The 11,569-nt window shown below is 40.5% G+C and overlaps 1 pseudogene; it reads right to left on the bottom strand.

The window, feature by feature from the left end:
• Positions 1-7,726: 7,726 nt before the first annotated feature.
• Positions 7,727-8,617, bottom strand: LOC147356781 (keratin-associated protein 3-3-like; annotated as a pseudogene).
• Positions 8,618-11,569: the final 2,952 nt, after the last annotated feature.

Here is an 11,569-nt window from a genome sequence, read left to right as displayed (position 1 = left end):
ATGCATTGGAGAAGGAAATGGCAACCCACTCCAGTGTTCTTGCCTGGAGAATCCCAGGGACAGGGGAGCCTGGTGGGCTGCCGTTTATGGGGTTGGACATGACTGAAGTGACTTAGCAGCAGCAGCAGCAGCCTTATACAATCACATTATCACCATGAGGATGAGATAATGACATGATATTCATATGTGTTATATACAATAAGTAATTAAGAAACGAGGCAGTGACACAGCTAGGCAGTGACTCAAGGAGATGACTTGTAGAAAATACAGCGTCGTTACCTCTTGCTAAGAAACAAAAAGTTGTAAGATTCTCATACATACATCCCTCCCCTCCTCGCAGTCCTTTAACTGGGCCACCTCTTGACACTTAAGCTCTGCCTTCAGGGCTGCTTGTCTGCTTTCCTCCCACACGTCACCTCCCATTGGATTACAAATTTCCTGTTGTACTCCTGTACTTTTCAGAACTCTCCTAAATATTCAGTTTAACCCTGTTTCGATGGTATAAATAAGTAGAGGGAACTGAAACAAGTTCCCAGGCCTGACGTGTCACTAAGGTTTGCTTTGATTCTATGACTTAATTCATGTGTCTCTTAATCTATCTGTGGCCATTTGGGGGTGAGTGGGATGAAAGGAACAGGTTAGAGATTGAGTGTCTTCATGTATAGTTGTCCCCAAAGCCCCCAAAACTAGGCATTGCTCAACTTCTCCCTTTTAGTAAGACTGTGCCCCTTCGCACAAAATATTCCATCTCCATTCTAATGGCAGCATTGTTTAGAAAATTAACCCAATACTTATATTTACCTAGACTGAGTGGTCAAGTCAGAGTCCAGACAAATATCACTGGGTTTAAGAAAACCCTCAGAGTCTTAACTAAGCTTTCTTCACCACTCCTTTACCCTTCTCAAGACTAAACAAACCCATTTGACCTTGTCAGAGTGGTCATCATCACTTCTTAACTGTTTTACTCCAAATAACGTCGAACTTGGTCTTCTCGCCCATGCTCACCTCAAGACTCTGTAGCCAGGGCTTACAAACAGGTGGACAAAGATGCACTTTTTTTGGCCTGCATAGTGTCCGCCACCTCCGAAACTCAGGCAATGTCATAGAAAAATGAACATTTCCCACGTCCCTTAAAAAATGGACTAACTTGGCAGTCCTGAGTCCTATTCCCACATGGTTACAGGGTTCACGGTCATAGGGTCATTACTGTTTTTGTTGTTTAGTCGCTCAGTCATGTTCGACACTTTGTGACCCCATGGACTATAGCCCTCCAAGCTCCTCTGTCCGTGGGATTCCCCAGGCAAGAATACTGGAATGGGTCGCCATTTCCTTCTCCAGGGGATCTTTCCGACTCAGGGAATGAATCTGAATCTCCTGCATCTCCTGCATTGCAGGCGAATTCTTTACTGCTAAGTGACCAGGCCAAAATCACCCTTTATTTCTTTATTTTTACTTTCCAAATCATGTATTTATTACTTTAGAAGAGTATTATTTTAAAAATGAAATAATTTATAAAACAAATAATTAATTCTTCCCATATTTCCACTGCAAGGAAAAGTATATTCTCATCAAGGTGCTGGCCCCCAATTTTTTAAAATTAATTAATGTATTTTAATTGGAGGCTAATTACAATATTGTGGTGGTCTTCGCCATACATCGACTTCAATCAGCCATGGGTATATATGTGTCCCCCCTCCTGAACCCCCTCTTCCTCCTCCCTCCCCATCCCATCCCTCTGGGTTGTCCCAGAGCACTGGCTGTATATATATTTTTATTTTTTCAAACTGTCAATATTTTTATTGATCCCGATACCTGGGTTGGGAAGATCCCCCGGGGAAGGAAATGGCAACCCACTCCAGTATTCTTGCCTGGAAAATCCCATGGACATTGGAGCCTGGCGGGCTATACAGTCCTTGGGTGAAAAAGAGCTGGACATGCCAGAGCGACTAAACAACAGCAGCAATGACCCTATGAATATTTCAATATTTTAACTTTTATGTATAAATTATTTTGCCCAGTTAATTTTCATTGTACTCTACTCACTGATTTTCCCATCTCTGATGATGAAAATTCCATCCCTCCAGTGCTTAGAAGCCTTTCTTTACTTAATTCACCACGATCAGATAAGATCTAGTCAAGTAACCAGAAACCACACTAGATCTCTTAAGCAGAAGAGTTATTTTGATACATATGTACTGAAAGTAACCAGAGACCTTTGAAATTTTGGCCAGATCATATCAATCCTCTACCCATAATTCAGATAAAACCTGAATTATTTCCCAACTTTACCCAAAGAAACATCCGCATCTTTTTATATTCTAAAAGTATCTTCAGCATCTACCTCTCTGTTATTGCTACAACTTCATACTTATGTTCTTCCCATCACTGATTCTGCTATAACCACACGTATTTTTCCTTCCCTTTTGATGTTTTACGAACACTTTTTTCTTTTCTAGTTTGTCTTTTGGCACTGGTTATCTGTATCATCAAGAATGTTCTTTAGCTATACAAACGAAAAAAATTGTTTTTTATAGTTTACCTTCCTGGTGATGTCTAACTTTAAATTTTTTTAAAAGCTTTTGATTTACCTTTCAACTGGTGGGAAATTGCTTTACAATTTTGAATAATACGTATTTTGTATTTTTATTTATTTACTTGTTGACTGTGCTGCGTCTTCCTTGCTGCGTGCAGGCTTTTCTTTAGTTGCGGCAAGCTGGGCTCCTCTCTAGTTGCCGTGTGCAAGTTCCTCATTGTGGTGGCTTCTCTTTGCCCAGCATGGGCTCTAGGCGCGCAGGTTTCAGTAGTTGTGGCACATGGGCTTAGCTGCCCTGCTGCATGTGGAATCTTCCCTGAGCTGGGATTAAACACTTGTCGCCTGACTGGCAGGCAGATTCTTTACCACTGGACCACCAGGGAAGTCCCGGTGGGGTCCTTTAAGTGAGTCCTTTGTTCCAGTCCTCTGAGATTTTTGTCACTCCCAAAGTGTCCCTGACGTAAGACCAAGTGACATTTACATGTCTCATCTTGACTGAAGTTTTCCTTAAACCTTGAATCCTCTTCATTCATTTATTATTTCATGCTCACAACTTGGAAACACAGGAGTTTTCAATACTTACATGATCTTCCTAAAATTTGGACCTGATCATGCCATTTCTCAGATCAAAATTCTTTAGTGCTCTCACCCCCTCCACCTCTTTATCAGTGGATGAAGCTTCAGCTTCTGGCTGATCTGGGTTCTTTTCAATCTGCCTCTTTGTTCCTTATACCCATTCCGTATCTTTACCCTGGAGAAAAAAATGGCAACCCACTCCAGTATTCTTGCCTGAGAAATCTCATGGGCAGAGGATCCTGGCAGGCTACAGTCCATGGGGTCACAAAAGAGTCAGACACGACTTAGCAACTAAGCAGCAACAACAACTTTTACTCCTACCCTTGCTGCTGCCCTCTTCCCCCAAACTCTGCGCTCCAGCCATACTGCATTCCAGCTGTAGGAATGATTCTCATCTGTAGGCATCTGCAGGGGCTGTTCCTACTGCCTGGAACGGCCTTCCTTCTCTCTCAACCTCCTTGCTTTTGAAGATACAACCTTTTCAAGTGTCTTATCCCCCAAGAAGCCCTTTGCTCCATTTTCCAAGCTCAATACACAAGGCTATTGCAGCACTTTTGTAATATACTACTCCTGTAATGTAATTGTTGGTTTGCCTGTCTCTTTCTCCTGTACTGTACTGTAATGTACATAATGTGTACATATTGTACTCTATGTGTACACACAGTATACATACTGTACACTATGAAGAATTAGAATATGTCATTTCTGACTTGAAACTCTAATGCTTCAAACTTACTGATGCAGGAAAGGGTTTGGCATGGAAGTCAGGCACCCCTGATTTGATGTCTTAACTTTACCACTCACTGAACTTGTCAAGTTCCTTAATCCCTCTGTTTTTCAGTTTCCATATCTATAAATTGAGACAAATAATTGCCGTATTATGAGATTACTATGAAGATTAGAGATATTTTGTATAAAATGCCTAGTAAGTGACTGGTACATAACCAGGCACTCAATAACTGGCAGTTGATATCACAAATAAATGAATCAAGAAAAATACTGCAGACTTAAAAGATGACCCATCTGAAATGTGCTTGTGTGGACCACAGTGAAAACAGTGAAAAGGAAGAAAGGTTATATAAACACAGAGTATAAACACAGCATCTAGGCAATCAGGACAGCACAGAAAGTGCTTTTGGTTTGATTTTTTCCCCTTAAACTCCTGACAGCTTTTTTAAAAAAATTGAGGTATAGCTGACATATGATATTATTTTAGTTTCAGATGCACAACATGATTTGATATTAGTGTAAATATTTGATATTTATATTCAAAATGATCATAGCAATAAATCTAGCTAACATCCATCATCATACACAGTTAACAAAAGAAATTTTTTTCTCGCGATGAGAATGTTTAGCATCTACTCTTTTACCAACTTTCAAATATATAATACAGTATTATTAACTATAGTTGCCATGCTATATTTTACATCCTCAGGGCTTATTTAATCTCCTGACAGTTTTTAGTGAAAGACTTACTTATCAGCTGGCAGAAGTCTGCAAATAATAGGCAGCTCTGTATATAAAATAATGAATATGATGTAGGATGAAAAAAAAAGTGAAAGTGTTAATCGCTCAGTTGTGTCTGACTCTGTGACCCCATGGACTGTAGCCTGCCAAGATCCTCTGTCCATGGAATTCTTCAGGCAAGAACACTACAGTGTTCCCTTCTCCAGGGGATCTTCTCCACCCAGGGAACAAACCCAAGTCTTCTGCACTGCAGGCAGGTTCTTTACTGCCTGAGCCACCAGGAAAGTCCATTACTGCTAATTACTGCTTACTTGTCATACAACTGACTTCTTGAAGGTGTATGTGAGGTTTTGTTTCATTTTTGCATGTGTGAATATTTGTGAGTGGTCAAGTGTTACAGACCTATACCATGGGAACTCTATAGCTCCGTGGTTGGTCAACATGGCTGAATCCCCATGAAACAGCTGTACCAGTATAACATCCTGGTTATAGCTTATATTTATCCCCAAGCTGCAAACTCCTGGAGGTTGAGGACTGTGCTATTCATATGTGTTTCCCCTGAACATAGTATAGAACTTAGTATGTAGTAGGTGTTTAATAAATATTTATTAAGTAGATCAAAGGATGAATTGGGAGGTTATAAATATATACCCATGTATATATTTATAAGTGTATGATATATTTATACATACACATATACCCACACTTTCACTCTGATTCCTGGGGCCAGCTTTCCCTTTAGTCTGGCTTGAGCCATATGCAGACTAGGGTTGGTCCCTGGGTATAAACTTTATTTTTAAAACAGTCTATGAACAGCTGTATCCCAAAGAACTTTCTGTGATGATGGATATATTCTATTCTTCATTGTCCAGTATGAGACCAATGGCTACGGAACATTTGCAGTGTGGTTAAGTGATTGAGGGATCGAATTTTCAATTTTAATTTTAATTTAATTAGCTACTTGTGACAATTATATTGGTTAACACTGGTAAATAATCTTCTATGTATCATCTCTATGTACTTTTCCAGATCATATTCAACTGACATGTTCTGGGTTACACTTTTTTGATGGGGCTTGTATGTGGAGTCCTAAGACTTAATAGTTCAATACCACTTTCTAAATAAAGTAAAAATATTTGCTGAGCATCTAGTGCTTGGCAATATTGCTGGCATTATGGAGAATACAAAGTCCCTACCTTTGTGTTGCTTCTATCTAATGAGGAAATGGAAATGGAAAGATGGAGCATTAAAACAGAAAAATGGACTACACAGCCTTGGGTATGGCTCCGCTAAACATGAGTATAAAATCGGTTAACACAATCCTGCTTCACGACATGGAAGCAATCACACAGTATACTGTCAATACAGAGGGTAGAGAACCTGGACATGTAAAATCTACAGGCCATAAAAAAATCTGTTTAGTCGTTCTAAGAGTTTAGGATCTCTGATGGTGTTCACTAATATATGGTTTCCACAAAAAAATATTAACTGGCAAGTGGAAAGCTGAGCTTGCAAAGAAATTTAGTTATTTATTTAACAAGTGCTAGTGTTATGCCACAGAGAAGGCAATGGCACCCCACTCCAATACTCCTGCCTGGAAAATCCCATGGATGGAGGAGCCTGGTGGGCTACAGTCCATGGGGTCACTAGGAGTCGGACACGACTGAGCGACTTCACTTTCACTTTTCACTTTCATGCTTTGGAGAAGGAAATGGCAACCCTCTCCAGTGTTCTTGCCTGGAGAATCCCAGGGACGGGGGAGCCTGGTGGGCTGCTGTCTATGGGGTCGCACAGAGTCGGACACGACTGAAGTGACTTAGCAGTAGCAGCAGTGTTATGCCAAGAAGACTCTGCTGGATAAAAATTATTATTACAGCCTCTACTTGATTTTTTTTATAACTCTCTCAATTTTTATTTATTTATTTTTGGTTGTGCTGGGTCTTCATTGCTGCATGTGGGCTTTCTCTAGTTGCGGTGATCAAAGGTTACTCTCTAGTTGCAGGGCCCAGGCTTCTCACTGTGGTGGCTTCTCTTCTCATTGCGGTGGCAACATTCTTCCCATGTTGCAGAGCATGGGTTTTAGGGCACCCAGGCTTCAGTAGTTGCGGCATGTGGGCTCAGTAGTTGTGGTTCCTGGGTTCTAGAGCACAGGCCCAGTAGTTGTGGCACACAGGCTTAGTTGCTCCTGGGCACACGGTATCTTCCTGGATCAGCGATCAAACCCATGTCTTCTGCAGGCAGATTCTTCACCACTGAGACACCAGGGAAGCCCAATAATGCTCTTTTAAATCAAGAACCCTTCAGTTTGAGTCAGGGTTGCAGTGCAGTTCACACATTTTTAAGGAATATTTTTTATTTCAGAGCTTCTTTCTTGTTCCCTAGTGCAGTGCCACGCTCTCTGTGAATGTGGAGGGAAGACACTGCACAGGTGCTGGGAAAGTCAAGTTCCTCTCCCTGCCCTCAAGGAACTTAGACTAACTTCAAAACAGATGATCACATCACAGGTAGAAGGTGGGAACTTACGAGGTCATAATCGCTTTAGTCTTTCATGGCATTCTTGACTGTGGTTCAGGATGGTGCAAATATTTTCTTTCTCTTTTTAAATCAGGTACTGTGATACTGGCCAGTCACTGGTAAGGTATAATGGTGTACACTTTCTATAAACTCCTCATTGTTCAACCTGCCTGTGTTAGATGAGTTTTGCTAAATGTTATTCACTCTTCACCTGGTAAATAGTTAAGTTATCAGAAAAACCCTGATATCTTACTATGAACTACATGAGTCCAGTTTTCCTACAGGTTTCTAATGGGCACATCTTATTCTACAGACGTTATATAATGTGTGTGAAGACAGATTCATAACATTAAAGACAGGATAGTTCCTACAGAAACCACTTATTTATTTGTTACAGAAATTAAGTTTATTGGAAAACCCATCAAAGAAATTTCTTTTTCCTCTATGAAAATACTCAGTCTAAGGAATGGGATCTTGGAAGCAACATGACCAAGAAAATACAGTCTGAGGTCTGAAAGATTTCAGTATCTTTGATAATAGATGACAGTCACCTGCCCAAATGAACCAAATGTCACTCAGCCAAATAGCCATAACAAATTTCTTGATTTTCTTTCCATTAAGATGAAAGGTAGGTTGCCCATATCTAGGCGATCTGGTCTGTCTCAATGGCTAATAAATATACCGAGGCAAGTGAATGCTGAAGAGATAGCTTCCATATTATCGCCAGACACTGAGGGAAGCAGCCAATCGGTCAGCAGCAGCTTGGGATGGAGGGCTCATCCCAGGGCTGAGTGAAGGATGCGAGATTAAAGGTCTCCAGGCCTAGGGTGGGCTGGGAGGAGTGGAGCAGAAAGCAGGTGGGCACACAGGGCCAAGGAATGTGGCATGGTGGGGGGCAGCTGTCACAGCAGGTTGGCTCCGGTCACCAAACTGTGTGTGGGCAGGTGCTGGGCAGGCTGAGTCCACACAGGCAGCGTTTATCAGAGGAGCAGATGGTGGCGACGGTGCCAGTGGGGCCACTGCAACAGTAATGGGAGGCACGGAAAGCCAAGGCGGTGGGAATCTGGTTTGCTTTTGGAGAAACCCTTTACTTTAAACCTCTTAGCCTATCGTGGTATCCAAGTTTAAAGTACTGGGTTGGCCAAAAAGCTCGTTTGAATTTTTCCATATAAATGGGAATATTTTGTACCATTTAAAATTTAAAGGCTGTGATACACTAGTTTAAATTTCATGTCTGCTAATTAATTATGAAATTCTTCAAGACTCTAATGCAAAGTTTTGAATGTAACAAGTAAAACTTGAATATGAATAATCAATATTTCAAAGTTATTGAAATTATTCAAATAGTGCTCCTCCATGGACAGTGTGGAGTCAGCAAACAGGAGATTCACAGAAGTTTCTCCCTAGAGGGACTCTACGAATCTTCCAGTCTGCTCTGCTTCGTTTATAGATGAGGAAACAAACATCCAGAGAGATGGTGCGATTCGCCAAAGGTCCCCCAACTGGTTACAGTAGCAGCGCCATGCCTAGAAGCAAAGCCTGCACCCTCCTATCCAGACTTCATTTCACTTTTTCCCAGACTGACATTTCACTATGAACAATTCATTGACAATTTACACAATATGTATAATTTCCTAAATACAATTTAGCAATCCAACTCCAGATTTTCTTAAGCTCATTAAATTGCTCAAAGTAACTAATGAAGACTAACATATACTGAGCTTTTACTGTGCTTCCAGCCCTGTCCTCAGAGTTTAGACTATCTCAATGCATTTTCCCAACAACCTCATGAGGCAGGTATCATTTTAGATGTAAATTACTCTCAGGCACAGAGAGATAAATAGCTTGTGCAAGATCACACAGCCACTATACTACCTAACTGGGACTGCAGCCCATGTCTGTCTGATATTTATGTTTGTATTTTTAACCAGAATTTGAAACATCCCCCCTTCCTACTGTGCATTTCTCTTAGTCTATATGAAAGTGTACTAATACTTAGTAATTTGTAGGTACTTGTAACTTCTCACATTTTTGTAAGAAGATTGAAAAATGTATCTCAGTGTGTTTCTTCTTTTATTAAACTGGCATTGATTTTCTATACCAAAAAAAGACGTACATGAAATAGCATCTTTAGTCCATTGAATGTAGCGTTCCTGCCAGTTCTTATCTCTTCACTAGTAACAACCCTTCAGTATCTTCCTTCTGACTGGAGGCAGAAGCCTAAGTCCTTACAAAACCACTGACAAGGCTGCTGGCAATCTGCACCTCCCCCTCAACTCCCTGCCTATCTTCCCCCTCAGGACTACTTACTGTTCCCTCCATCTCTTTGAGATATTTACACAAATGTTATCTTACTTCTTAGGCTCCCCAGACTACCCCATTTATAACTGAAAAACTCCCCCAACCCCAGCACACCTTGCCCCTCTCCTGTTTTACATTTCCCTGCTATACTTGTTACTTTCTCTGTTTTAACTTATTGGCTAATTGTCCCTAAGAGAATGAAGGCATAATTACATAGTTCGCTGTGTATTCCTAGTGCTTGTCTTAAGAGAAGGTGCTAAAAAATATTTGCTGAGTGAACTGTATGACAAACTATAACATCCAGGTATGTGCCTTTGTTTCAACTTCAAAATGTAAGCTACATATTCTGAGCACCCTAACTCTGTAATGCCCTGTCATAGATCTATTACCTATGGGCAATTCACTAATCATTTTGTTTTTTTACTGTTGAAATTAATTTTCCCCCTCTTCCACTCTGTATTCTTGGTGGTCTCCAGGATTTAAAAAAGGGGGAATATCAAATTTTTGATAGATCCCTCAGCAATTTAGAGAGAGTGATCTGTACTTTTACTGGTCTCTGTAGAACAGGACTATCATCACAGCATTAAAAATATAAGAAGAAAAACTATTAGGAAAGTGAAGTCACTATTTGTATTTTCAAGTGGTAAAATAAAATATTGCTTGTAAAAAGGACAAACAGCAAGATGATGGCTCTTTGAGCATTTGTTGTTGTCTAGTCGATAACTCGTGTCTGATTCTTTGCAACCCTGTCTACTGTAGCCCCCAAGCCCCTCTGTCTATGGGATTTCCCAGGCAAGAACACTGGAGTGGGTTGCTATTTCCTTCTCCAGGGGATCTTCCCAATCCAGGGATTGAATCCCTGTCTGCTGCATTGGCTGGCTGATTCTTTACCTCTGAGCCACCAGGAAAGCCCCTTTGAGCATTTATAAAAACAATTTTTCTGTTGAATGTTGTCTTGGAAGGCCCAGTGTAATGAAAGAAGCCTGTGGTGGGAGGAGGACCTGGGTTCTTGGGTCATGTAATGAGCAGACTGAGGATGATCTTAGTGATACAAAGCTCTTGGAGACAAAGCCATGACATTTTCTCATGCCCATCTAAAGTTATTCAGCTCAGTTCAGTCGCTCAGTCGTGTCTGACTCTTTGCGACCCCATGAATCACAGCACACCAGGCCTCCCTGTCCATCACCAATTCCCGGAGTTTACCCAAACTCAAGTCCATTGAGTCGGTGATGCCATCCAACCATCTCATCCTCTATCGTCCCCTTCTCCTCCTGCCCTCAATTTTTCCCAGCATCAGGGTCTTTTCAAATGAGTCAGCTCTTCGCATCAGGTGGCCAAAGTATTGGAGTTTCAGCTTCAACATTAGTCCTTCCAATGAACATTCAGGACTGATCTCCTTTAGGATGGACTGGTTGGATCTCCTTGCAGTCCAAGGGACTCTCAAGAGTCTACTCCAACATCACGGTTCAAAAGCATCAATTCTTCTGCGCTCAGCTTTCTTTATAATCCAACTCTCTCATCCATACATGACTACATACGTAGCCTTGACTAGATGTACCTTTGTTGGCAAAGTAATGTCTCTGTTTTTTAATAAGCTAAGCTAAAGGTCTTAACTTTTCTTCTAAGGAGTATCTAAAGTTATATTTCATGTTTATTTTTACAATTGATTTAACATACCAAGAATAATTGTTATAAATTGATATTTAGGTATATAAACTTTATTTTCACAATTTAGTTTTTTTCCTGTTAAACAGAAATTGCTTTCATGTCGCTAACATTTAAATATGTAAGTCATATCTAAGGACATATAAACTTATATGATCACCATAATTACTATATTTAATTCTGATTCATTAGGGGACTAATTACTTGTGAACATGGAAGGCCCCCTGTAATTCTTTTCCCATTTTGAACAAGGCAAAGAACCTGAAAAGTTCAAATTTCAGTCTGCCACTTGTTTGTAAGCTCTAAGGATATTATAACCAAAGGCTAAAATGAGTTTTTGGCACTGTTTGGAAGTTCCTATTTTGGGTGCTATCCCTTCTGCCTCCATCAGCTTGAACTGAGAATTACTAGTACTGCACATAATCCATTAATTTCAACTCAAATCATTTCACAAATGTTAATATTTCATCTTCATATATGACTGCACTGTAAAATACAAGATTCTCAATT

The sequence above is a fragment of the Bos grunniens genome, chromosome 16, assembly GCF_055505025.1.
Source record: "Bos grunniens cultivar Pamir isolate PY7600 chromosome 16, Bosgru_T2T1.0, whole genome shotgun sequence".
Classification (NCBI taxonomy): Eukaryota; Metazoa; Chordata; class Mammalia; order Artiodactyla; family Bovidae; genus Bos; species Bos grunniens.
This window is presented reverse-complemented; position numbering and strand designations above follow the sequence as displayed.